Raw genomic sequence first — 12,166 nt, 5'->3', positions numbered from 1 at the left:
CAAAAGAGAAAACACAACCGGTTTAAATTCTAAGGTTTTATAGATGAAACTGTGTGAACATGCTCAATACTTCCATAGGAATTAAGGGGGGTAAGTGACAGCCAGGTGCAGCAGATCAAATGCACTGGATTAGCTTACCATCAGTAAGTGTGAACACATCTGTAAAAGTTTTGTCACTTTGTTTTCTTGGAGCATTCACGTGTGTATTAACACAATGCCAAGGAGGAAAGACATTAGCAACAATCTTTGAGGAGCAATTGTTGCCGCCCATCCATTTGGGAGAGGTTATCAGGCTATTTCCAAACTTTTAAAAGTCCATCGTTCTACAGAGAAAAATATTATTCACAAGTGGAAAACAGTCTTCACACGAGTGCACGTTCCAGCAAGTTCATCCCAAGATCATACTGTATAATGCTCAGAGAGATCAGAGAAACCCAAGAGCTACATCTGAGACTGTTCAGCCATGAGTCAGCATGTTAAGTGTTAAAGTTCATGACAGTACAATTAGAAAAAGACTGAGCAAATGTGGCTGAACAAACCACAAGAAATCTGGAACAATGTCCTCTTATCTAGGCCGATGATGCCAAAATGAATGGTCTTAATGCACAGCACCACAAACCAAACCAAACTCAGCTAATCAGCACCTCAAGTCAATTATCAAGTACGGTGGTGGAGGGGTGATGATTTGGGCTTGTTTTGCAGCCATAGGATCCGAACACCTTTCAGTTATTGAGTCGACCATGAACTTGTCTGTATACCAAAGTATTGTAGAGTCAAACGTGAGGCCATCTGTCCGGCAGCTAAAGCTTGGCTGAAACCGGGTCATGAAACAGGATCCCAAACACAGCAGCAGCAAATCTACAACAGATAGTCTGAAAAAGAAAATAATCAAGGTGTTGCAATGGTCCAGTCAAAGTTCAGACCTCAGCCTGACTGAAATACTGTAACAGGACCTTTAAACAAATGCTGACAAACCTCAGTGGGCTGAACCACCCTGTAGAGAAGGAGTGGACCAAAATTCTGCCACAACAATGAAAGAGACTGATGGCGTCATACAGGAAACAAATACTTAGAAAAGGAAAGGGGTGTCCTTTTTTCACTTGATTGTAAGAGTGACATTTTGAAAATAGGGGTCAAATATATGCCCGATGCCCATGCACAATGTGCTACTTCAATTTTGCTCTTTGTTTGATCGCTGTTTAGACTACATACTTACTTACTTACTACCTACTTAGTAACACAAGCAGATTCAAACACCACAGCAACAGCCAGGAAAGCACTATAGGTGAGCATTTAACGAGGCACAAAGTCACAGAAGTGCTAAAAACAGTTCATCACTGCCACTATCATCACTTCGGGGTGGGTGAGGTTCCTCTGATTTTTTTTGGATTTGGAAATCCGGCCTTGTGGTAGCGTTTCAGTTGAATTGTCTGAATGGGAACTTGGAAATTCTCACTTCTGAGTTCAAATAGAAGCTGCCATCCAGTCCATGCGCCACTGCTGCTTTTTATGTCTGTGTGGATAATGAAATAATGAAATTTTTCTCACAGATCACCACAAAAGTTGTAAGCTGCATTTCAAGCACCACAGAATTGAACTTTTACTCATCTTTAAACAGTCAGGCCACCAGTGAAAGGGCCTGGACACTGCAGGGGCCAACACTCCTCTGAACCCATGTCTGGATCTGCTCATATGGTAACACTGCTTACAGTCCCTATTTTTACCCAAAAGCACGCAGAGCAGCGTTGATCTACTGTCAGCTGCCTGGATGTCTCTGCTTCTTCATTCCATTTCTTTTATCTCACCCTCTGGCCTGCTTCTCTGTGTGCGCACGACAAACATCCTTGCTGCCGCTAATCACAGCCGCAGCAGTCAAGGCCGCCCTTTCAATCCAATAACGAACCAATTCGGAGATCAGAAATTAAATTAAGTGCAGCGTTTGTGCGTGAGCCCCATGACATTTCTTTCTTTCTCACTCACTGACACTGTATGTGTTGACGTGTCTCGTAATGCTTGACTAACCAGAGGAAGCATAAAAGGAAGAGGCAGTGAGTATTGTACTGAAAATATGTCTCTGTATGAAGGAGGTTGGATGACTCATTCAAGGAGTCTTTCACCTCTCCTCTCCTTTCTCAAACCAAGGCCGGAAACCCTGACAAACACCCATTTTTGCAACCGTCCATCCCTCGTTTTCGGGGACTAATACTGTTTACCTTTTCACTGACATTCACAGGAGCGTTGATGTGTTTCAAGGACGTGTGTGAGGTTAATTTAAATGATTCACGCAGAGGAGGATTCTCACCCCCCATGATTACTTTTCATTCTGACCGGCTTGATGGTACTTTAATGCAGGAGTTCATAGAGCGCACTGGGCGGAATAAACACTGTAATTGTCAGATCCTTTGATGTTTCATTTTGTCTGCATGTGAGGCCCCTACTTCTGCAATTTCATGGTGTAAATGAGGCGCTCAACAAATTGCTTTTCACAAACAAAGGCACGAGGGCACTGCACTGCTGACTTTGGCCTGCAGGTATCAGATTGTAAGGGAGCTTTAGGTGGAGTATCAGGTGAGCTGATGCTTTGCAGGCTCTAAATAGTTAATTCAATTCCCTGAAAACATAAAAAAATAGGTCAAAGAAAGACATTAAACACTGGCCCATTTGACCACCTCAAAACTAAGTTGCTTCAAGCAGTTATTTTTGCTTTGCTAGACCTTCGAGTCCTCATTTTTTCAATATGAGTTTGGGCTCCGCTTTAAATACAGGCCTATTTAACGATCACTGCTCTGTAAGCTTTGCTCACACTTTATCATGGACACACTTTGTTTTTGTTTTTGCACTATCTGCACATTCAGCACAAGCATCCCACTCCTCTTCTGGTACATTTTTTGTTCATTCCTTGTTTTGTGTATGTGAACTGTGATCTGTGATGTTAGTATGCTGTGTCGTCTGTGGTTGTGTGTTGTGTTGCACTTGTGTTGTTTTTTTGTATTCTGATTCGTAATCAGTGTATTCTGTATAAGCTACTGGATCCTTAAATTTCCCTCGGGATTAATAAAGTATCCATCTATCTATCTATCTAAGCGTTAAAGGTTTTATTTTTGGATTATTTGAAAACCTGTTCCAGTAAAGATTAAAACCTAATTTGGAATCTCTCATAACTAAGAATTAAGCCTTAGAATAGATTATTTTTAAGATGTTTTTGGTGTGTATATCACTTCCTATGTTTAGATAAAGATGATATGTTCATATTAATTTTACTTCATAATAAGCCTAACCCTAACCCCATAGCCTGTTATCAAGAAGGACTTTATGTACTGTGTGCAGTGCTTTTTCTCTACCATCACACACAGATGAGCACATCACAGGCAGCTTTGTGTCTTTGCCAAGGATATTGACACGTGGAGGAGCTCTGGAGCAAGCCGCCAACCACTTTACCCACTGAGTCACACCCACTATTGTTTCCAAGGTGCCAGCATGTAATTTCAGCACATTATGTGCCACCATCTCATAATGTGTTATTAAAGAGGTTGTGCTAATTTCAAGTATTTATGTGACACAAGGTTGGAATTAATGCAGATTGTGTAAAAACTCCCCCTTTTTCTCTGTAAAGTAATTATCAGAGAACTTGAGGGGGGCGGGGGTTCGAGCCTCTCCCAGCTGTCATTGGGTGAGAGGCGGGGTGCACCCCGGACAGGTCGCCAGTCCATCCACGCTCACACTCACTCCTAGGGTCACTGTGCAGCCCCAAACCAGTTTAAGAAAGGCTGAACAAATACACTGATCTGATTGCAGTTCATGTGACTACAGTGTACCTGTACATTTATTTAACCCTTCTTCATATGAAAAGACTGACTGAGATTAAAAATCTTCTTTACAAATGAAATTTTATTTGATTTTTTTACAAGAAAGTGAAGGGTCAGACAGACAATCGCACCGCTGCCCGTCTGCACAAAGGTTGCAAACACACATAAATCAAAGCATGCATGGGAAAAGATGATTGATGAGGTGTTAACTAACTGCAGGTTGTCATAACGACTCAGTCCAGTTATCATTTCATCATACCCTCTGCCTTGATTCATGTATTAAATCATTGCGAGTCGTACATCGCTTTACTGATACTTCAGTATATGATTTGCATTTTGTGTATCACAGTTTGACTGCTCAAATCAAAGCTGGTGTGTGGGACTTATACATATACACTAATGTCCTTTGCATTTAAGCTCTTGCCAAACACTATGCCGATTAGGCTCTCTTTGAAGGCACAGTCGAGTTTTAAATCTGATGTCTGATGTGACGTTCCTGGGCCGACACTTTGGAAGGGAGCGAATTTATGTCATCTGGCAAAGATGGGTTTGCCAGAGCTAAAGAGGGGAGACACTGTTGCAACAGAGACAAAACATCTAAATCTGCAGCAGCTCACAGTGTAGCAGCAACTTCCGGTGGACGCATCAAAGAAAAGTTTTTTAATTCACCAGATGAAAAACAAAGTGGGGTTGAGGGCAAAGATGTTGCTTTACTACTCTTGCACAGATTGCTTCCACCTGTATTGTAAGCATGATTAGTAGTTGTATGGTGACTCCACAGGATCCAATGAGTGACATAATAATAATTATTAATGAAAAGAGTGTATTGGACTGGATGAGGGGCAAGTGGTATATTGGACCGCTTACTCAGCAATGCAGGAACAAAGGACAGACAAAACAATGATTTTGTTGTGAGTGCGATCGGGAGCACCTTGGTGCCAGTAGAAGCCTCTGGTGAACGTTGCTTGCGATAATGTTTGCAAAGCACAATCCCCAAACAGTTGAGCAAAACTGATAAAGTCGAGGGCATTTACAAAAAGTAAATATTAAACTCTTTCTTCAGGGGGTGCCTCAGGGCTTCACACAAATTACACTCCTAACAAACGTGTGCTGTGCAGCACTCCCGGCTGCCCCGGCTCTCATCAGCCAACTAGGCGAGGAAAGGAAAACACAGTCCAACCCATCACCATTTACACATATGTAATAGCATAATCACTTAGGTAATGTGTTTGCTTTTATGATCACTGCGGCGAGAAAACATGATCATTTTCATCACTATCACACCGAGTACCTTGTTGAAGGCTTGGAGCACTGCTATAATGGCATAATTCTGAAAATATGGTGCAGCAGTCATGCCACTCTTTTTTTTTTGCCAGCAAAAAGAAATCAGGGAGGATATAGTCTCCTGTATCCTACGAGGGAGCTGCAGTAGTCTGAAGAGGAAGATGGTCTCTCAAATCTCCAAAACCCTTGTGGTGATGCTGCAAAAGTGGTGGTTTTGACCATCTACGGTCTATGGGTTTTCAAGAGAGCCTACTTTCCATTTTACATTATAAAATCCAATAGAAGAAGAACAGCAGTGGCAGAATATAAGACCTTCGCTTGGACCAATGAGGAGACACAGACTAATAGTGACTCATGAAGCCAGAAGAGTCAGCAAACCTGAATGTAAAGCACGGTCCTTTTGTCCCAGGCTGGAGTCTCTTCCAGCTGATGAGATGCAGGGCACATCATGGAGAGGTTCCCATTCTATCACAGGGGGCAAAACTTAAGCTTGAAATGAAAATGTAGTAAAGTGAATATGGCGAGGGCGGTGCTAGCATTGGCATTATAGAGGAAATATGCTCACTGAGATAATCCTGAAAACAGAAACTAGTTAGACAAAATGATTGCTTTCATATAGCTTGTTACAATGCAACAGTTGGGTACTGTGGAGTTTTCAGAAATTATGTGAAATTTTGAATTAAGCTGTCTATGTCTGACATCACTTTGGATATCGACTCTCCGTGGTGCCTTTCCTCTTAGTTCCTTTGGTCATTGGACCTTTCCAAACTTGGCTTTGCTGCATAATTTGCGTAATGCACAAGGTTTTTTTTTCTCTTTTCTTTATCCTCTTTGTGAGTTCAGGACTGGAGAGGCAGTTGAAATGTAAAAATCCTCCCATGCCCTTGGGTTGGTGCTGAAAACACAAAGATGGGGGCTGCTGCCTTTGATGCTATTAGCATAATGTCTTTCTGATGCTAATGTTAAGTGCCTCAGACTGACCGCTGCAGCTTACGTGGCCCGCAGCCGTGATGGGCTTACATGGCTGCTGATCGCTCTCGTTTCTCTCTCTCGTATTGTGTCTGCTGCCTGTTTTGCCTTGGCTTAGTGGCAGTCATTCAGCCACTCAATGAGGGTCAGGAGGCGGACCCCCTGTTCCTTCAGTTGCCCTGGTCACCATGGAAACACCACTCCCATTCGCGTCACAGCAACCCGCGTCTGTCCTCTCTGGACAAAGCCCTTTGCTATGTGTATGTATGTGTGTGTGTGTGTGTGTGTGTGTGTGTGTGTGTGTGTGTGTGTGGCAGGGCAAAACGGTAAATGTTAAAAGTGTGCACATGTGTTGGGTGATAGACCCTAACTCATCACAGCTTATAGGCGTTTGTGAATCCTCAGTGCTTTGGGGCTCAGATATGAATTGCACAACACACCACAGCAGGGGAAACACTCCAACACGGTGCTTTTTGAACACAACAAACATCCTCACAGATACCCGATGTGAGTAAAGTGAATGAGCTTTGCTGAGGAGGTGAGCAGAGCCTTATCATGTTGCAAACAGCATATAACAGACCTAGCAAGGAGCACAACTATCAGAACCTTCTGGACCCTCTGAGGGGGTTTCTCTTGAATATTTGTGTGTGTGTTTTTTCCGGTAATTGGATGATGAATACACTAAATGAAAACGATAAATTAGCCCAATGATGTCTGCTGCGCAATGCAGCTGCCACCAGCCGACAGGAGCAACTGAATCCTTGCGCTTCAGAGAAGCAGCACAGATGGCAGTAAATGGACGGAGAGCATTATTTGCATTTGTGCTTTGTGACCCCTCTGTTGGCATGAGTGCTTTGACTCCTTTTGGATCTCGGTTCTTCATCTGCGGCCAGGCTGATTTGCTGACAAGCCGTAAGAGTGGGAATGAACAAGACTGGAAGAAAGACAGAAAAGAAGATTTTGGGAGGAGCGGGATGCAGAGGAGGTTGTTAAAATTTCCCTCTGGTTTAATTATCTGACACAGCCCTAGTCTTTTTCTCTGGTCGTTAACTGTTAGCGATAAAAACGTCTACGAGTATAATATATGTGTGTATCTTTTCCCTGTGTGTGCTAATGGCATCCACAACAAAGAGCAGCAGTGCTGAGAAGGGAATAGGCTTATCCCACTGTGATGTTTAAACCATACTCATCATACCCTGAAAAGATGAAATCAAACATTCCCATCACTTACCGACAGTGTCTCATTACACAAGGCAATGCTCCATGGCATGCATAGCTACGATTGACTGTGCATTTGAGTGGTAATTCCACCATCGCGTTATGTTTGATTAGAGCTTCTAAGTTCCTCTTTAAACAATGCATGGGAAGACAATCAATCGAGATTCTCATGTTTTTACAGCCGTTGGGATGTTTGTGATCGCCAGAGGCTGTTTTGGCTTGAGGCGTTTTGGAATGTGGAGCTCTGAAGGGCTTCCTCTAGATGGTTTTCACAAACTGCATGTCCCCTATCTTGTAAGTGATAAGTACATGCAATGAGAGCTGTTTTAATTTTTTTTTTTTTTTATTATTATTATTTTTTATCACAGCAGACATTTTGGCTCCTTGCAAGAAAAAAAAAAAGAACAGCTGAATCTTATTACAACAAGGGCTCAGTTAATTTAAGGGGTCCCAATGAGCCAGCACACACAATGTGTCAGTCCCCGAATGGGCTGCCTTAAATAATATTAGGCTTTTTAATTAATGCTTCGATACTGAACCTGTGCTTTAACTGTTTTAACATTCACACGGGTGAAACATTTTATTGAACCTACTCTATCCGTTTGAATAAGTCGGTTTATCCAAATGTGCGATTACTACTGGTGTTTTTGCACAGCCAAAAGTTCAGTTATATTCACTATTTGAGGTAGTTGCTTAAAATATGAGCTGTTGTGTCATCAGTACAAGTCCTACAATAAGATGAATATAAGCCAGTTAAACACATAAAGCATAAATATTGTATATGATCATTTATTTACTGAGGAAATGATTTGATGTGATGTCTTCATGAGTGGTAAAAGCATGTAAACCTGATATGAACTCTTACAGAGACCTAACTGAGACTAAATGTGTTGGGCCATTTCTTCCAACCTTCAACTCAGAGATGTTGGTGGATTTTTTCATGCTTTGACTTTACAGATCTTTACTTTACTTTTTTTTAGACCATATTTAGGATTAAAGTTGTTTAGACCTGTTCTTTTGCTGCATTTTTTTTTTTAGAACTTGCTGGTAGAATCTACAGTTTGTTGTTCCATCAATCAAATCATCCCAGTCCAGGTGAAGGGTAACAGGTGCAAACCATGATACTTTCACCACCGTGTTTCACCCTGGAGATTTGGTTTTAAAGCCGGAATGCAGCCAAACATGTTTTATTTTGGTTCAGTTTATCCATGTAACACCTGAATCTAATTCTACCTTCAAATAATAACTACCAGTCCAGAGGTTCACCTACTTTTAACACTATTTATGCAAAATTATACAAAATTCTTTTGTCTTTAAACACCTTAATGCCTCACATTACTGTGGCTAAGGCTTCCGTGCTAATCACCTATATTTAAATTAATCACATTCAAACTGAAGAATTATTTTAGTGCACAGCACAACAAAGATCATGTTGCTGACATGGTTATCATGCTATAGCTACTACAAGCTACATTTGAGTTATAACAGTCTGTAAATGGGAAACAGAACACTTAATATTTAAAGGAAAATGTAGAGAACAGTTTTGAAATGGCAAAGGGAGATTGATAGACGTGGCCCCAAGTGGTCGAGTGAAATTTTAATTTGCTTGTTGAATAATTTTCCTGATAGTCAGCTGCTACACATAACCTCCATTGTCCTTAGGGTATCTTTTTTATCCCAGAGGACACACACACACACACATAGGACGAGCCCCATAAAACTCACAGCCACGCCCTGTCTTTGTTTCGCCATTTGGCTTCAACTTCTGTCTTCTGATGTGACCCCCACAGAGGTCATTGCATTAATGCCAAGCAGGTCTCCCCCCCTCCCACACACACACACACACACACACACACACACGCACACACACACACACACACACGCACACACACACATACAACAGCTAAAAACGTAGCACACATCCCACCCCATGCAAGGTGACCTGGCCACATGCAAGTCACACTAACTTCCTCCCAGAAACATCTGACCGTGTGCCAGCCCTATACGTCACAAAATGGAGCGGGGGAGGAGGAAGACGAGAGGCGATTTATGCTAAACTGGCTGGAACAAAAAAAATCGAAAAGGATAGTGCACCGAGGCCAGGATGAGTTTCAGTTTACAAAACTGTTTAAGCTTTCTTTAAGCGTGAATTACCATATGTGTTTGACAGCTGGCCAAAAATAACAAAATTTAGATGAAAAGAGAATCTTCTTCAGTTTGGTCAATTGTACAATATTTTGTTTCTGGTTGAGTTAAACTCACTTTTTGTAGGGCACCCTATTGATTGGATCATTTCAAAACTGTTATTGCAGCACTCTCTTACAACACTACATAAAAAAGGAGTTGAGTATTAGCATTTAAGTATTTATAGCTCTGCAGCATGGACATGGTGTGCATAAGTATTTTTGTCTTCGCTAACCTTTAAAGCTCTAATCTTTTTTATGAGAGTGTATTGGCTGAGACAGCAGCGCAGTTATAGAATGTACAATAAGACATACAACTAGACAAAATTAACATGGGAGATAAGATCACAAAATCATAATCATCAGTGTTCGTAAAGTTTCAATGTGAGGGCAGTGACAACATGTGCAGCCTAACATGTCTGCCTCTAGAGGTAAAAACTGTGAATGGACCACATGTCGGGATGCAGACTGTCGTTGGGGTGGGCTGGATACAAAAAGCGTGATGGGCATATGGGTGTGATGACAGGGGGTGTTAGGGAAGAAAGGTAGATGGGGATGTAGGAGGTTCCTAACAGAATAATGAGGGCAGCAGTGTGCGCGTGTGTGTTTCAGAGTGACTGGTCACTGACTGTGTAATGGGCCAACAGGCTGTATTGTTTTGGGCTCGTACTGAAGTCCCTATGGCAGCAGATGTGGTGTTACGCAGCAACAGCAAAAGCTCATTAATCAACGTCTAGTGTGTGTGTGTCTGTTCTTGTTCTGCATGGCTGTTTTGCATGTATGCAATTTTTTTCTGTCAACCTCTTCACTGTGTGTGGACTCTTGTGTGTGTGCGTATTTGGAATGTTGTGCACTTTTTTTTTTACAGCTTGATTCTATAGTAGGCTAAAGAATATATACGAGTGGAGCAGTGTGTGAACGCCCTAGATTTATTTTGTGCATCCTGGGACGCGGTGGCATCAGTAGGGTAAGTGACAGTCCAGCTGGTGGACTGTTACGTGACGCTGACATCATAAAAGTATGCTTACACAACATCAAACACTCATTCATAATTCTGCATGATGTGTTATTCATCTCAAGAGACTCAGAAACGCACTCACATTTGAAGCTGGGCGAAGGTGGGGTAGAGGGAGATAATCTGATAAACACAACTCACTTTGCCCTTTCTCTATGAACACTCCATACAATTATGTGAGCTGTTTGATCAGGTCAGAGTTTCTTTGCCCACACAGAAGCACACATTACATTCACCTCCTCATGGATGACTCAAACCCACACTGGCTGAACCCACCTCCTAACTACACTGGATTTTTTTTCCAAAGCAGTGAATGAACAAAGCATCCCTTTTTCACTGTCTGTTTCAGCTTCTCTTCTAAAATATCTTCCCATCATCCTGTCCTCATTCAAAGTGGGGTGATTATAATGATGTTTGACCAAAGCTTGCTTAATGATGTCCAATCAAGATGTTCATGGAGATTTGATCTCTTTACTTTCGTGACTGGTGACAGCTACCGTTTTTATAAAAAACTGCCCTAGCTAAAAGAAAAAATGAGAGCACAGATGTTTTTTTTGTTCAAACAACTTAGAATGATCCAGTCTACACTTTTCTGGCACAAACTGCTGCAGTCATACTAATGAATGAGGCAAAAAAAAAAAAAAAACAGCTCTGATGTAGTGTTAGAACAGGGTTTTTTTCTTTTTTGGTTTTGAAGTGGATTTATGTGAAGTTCTTATTGTGTATAGAAAACAGAGATCTTAATGTGCAGCAGCTTTGGAAAACACATGCAACCAGACAAAGCACAAACAAGTTAGGAAATCGATATGACAGCACAAGTGCACACAACACAAATAGATGACAGTCCAGGATATCTCCACAACAAACTGCAAATACAGATACACGTTGCAGTGTACAGACAACTGAAATGTTTCCAGGGGACACAAAAATAGGACAAACCAGCACAGAATGGGCTTGCATTTAGTACTTGTTTACATATGAGATGTTTGAATTGAATTTTTAAAGTGATCATCATGAGTGATGTGGGAAAAAAACAGCTAAAAAGCAAATCATTCTATTGATTTTTTGTGATTCATTCGGCTTTGCAGAGGTGGAGGATTTCCATGATGTACAGCCCCAGTGGCCTAATGGATAAGGCACTGGCCTCCTGTGCCAGGGGTTGTGGGTTTGAATCCCATGTGGGGTGTGTAGCTGAGTGATGCAGAGGAGAAGTGCCAGTTTCTTAAGCCACAGGTTGATGGACAGAAACCATCATCCACTACTAAATATTGTTACCAACTCTGAAATAGAGTATGGCAACCCGACCGAAGCCCGACGGGCCGGGCCGGACTCGGACAAAAAATTAGAATGTCTTCTTGTCGGACTCGGGTCGGGCTCGGAAGCAAGCAGACATCGTGAAAATGATAAACAGCCAGAGGACAGGTTTCAGTTAATTGCAAACGTCAGTTTTTGTGATAAACATAAATAATTGAATGTGCATAAATGAAAATGTTGGTAGGCTATTCGTGCAGCATGCATCTGTGTGCATCTGTGGTCTGTGCATGCTCGGTGCGCACGCACGCATATCGAACATTCGAACAACTTTACATTAAACACGTGCGATCAGTGCAGCCGAGCTCAGTTGGCTGGAAGCGCTATGGAGGACATTAAAAGAAAAATAGCTTCTGGAGAACTGATGGATAATGGTGCGC

The 12,166-nt window shown here is 41.9% G+C and overlaps 1 non-coding gene across 1 annotated transcript; it reads left to right on the top strand.

Annotated features, from left to right (window-relative positions):
* Positions 1–11,588: 11,588 nt before the first annotated feature.
* trnar-ccu (transfer RNA arginine (anticodon CCU)) lies at positions 11,589–11,661 on the top strand. The gene has a single exon. It is a non-coding gene; the product is annotated as a tRNA-Arg (tRNA).
* The last annotated feature ends 505 nt before the right edge of the window (positions 11,662–12,166 follow it).

This window comes from Odontesthes bonariensis, chromosome 18 (genome assembly GCF_027942865.1).
Source record: "Odontesthes bonariensis isolate fOdoBon6 chromosome 18, fOdoBon6.hap1, whole genome shotgun sequence".
NCBI classification, from domain to species: Eukaryota; Metazoa; Chordata; class Actinopteri; order Atheriniformes; family Atherinopsidae; genus Odontesthes; species Odontesthes bonariensis.
This window is presented reverse-complemented; position numbering and strand designations above follow the sequence as displayed.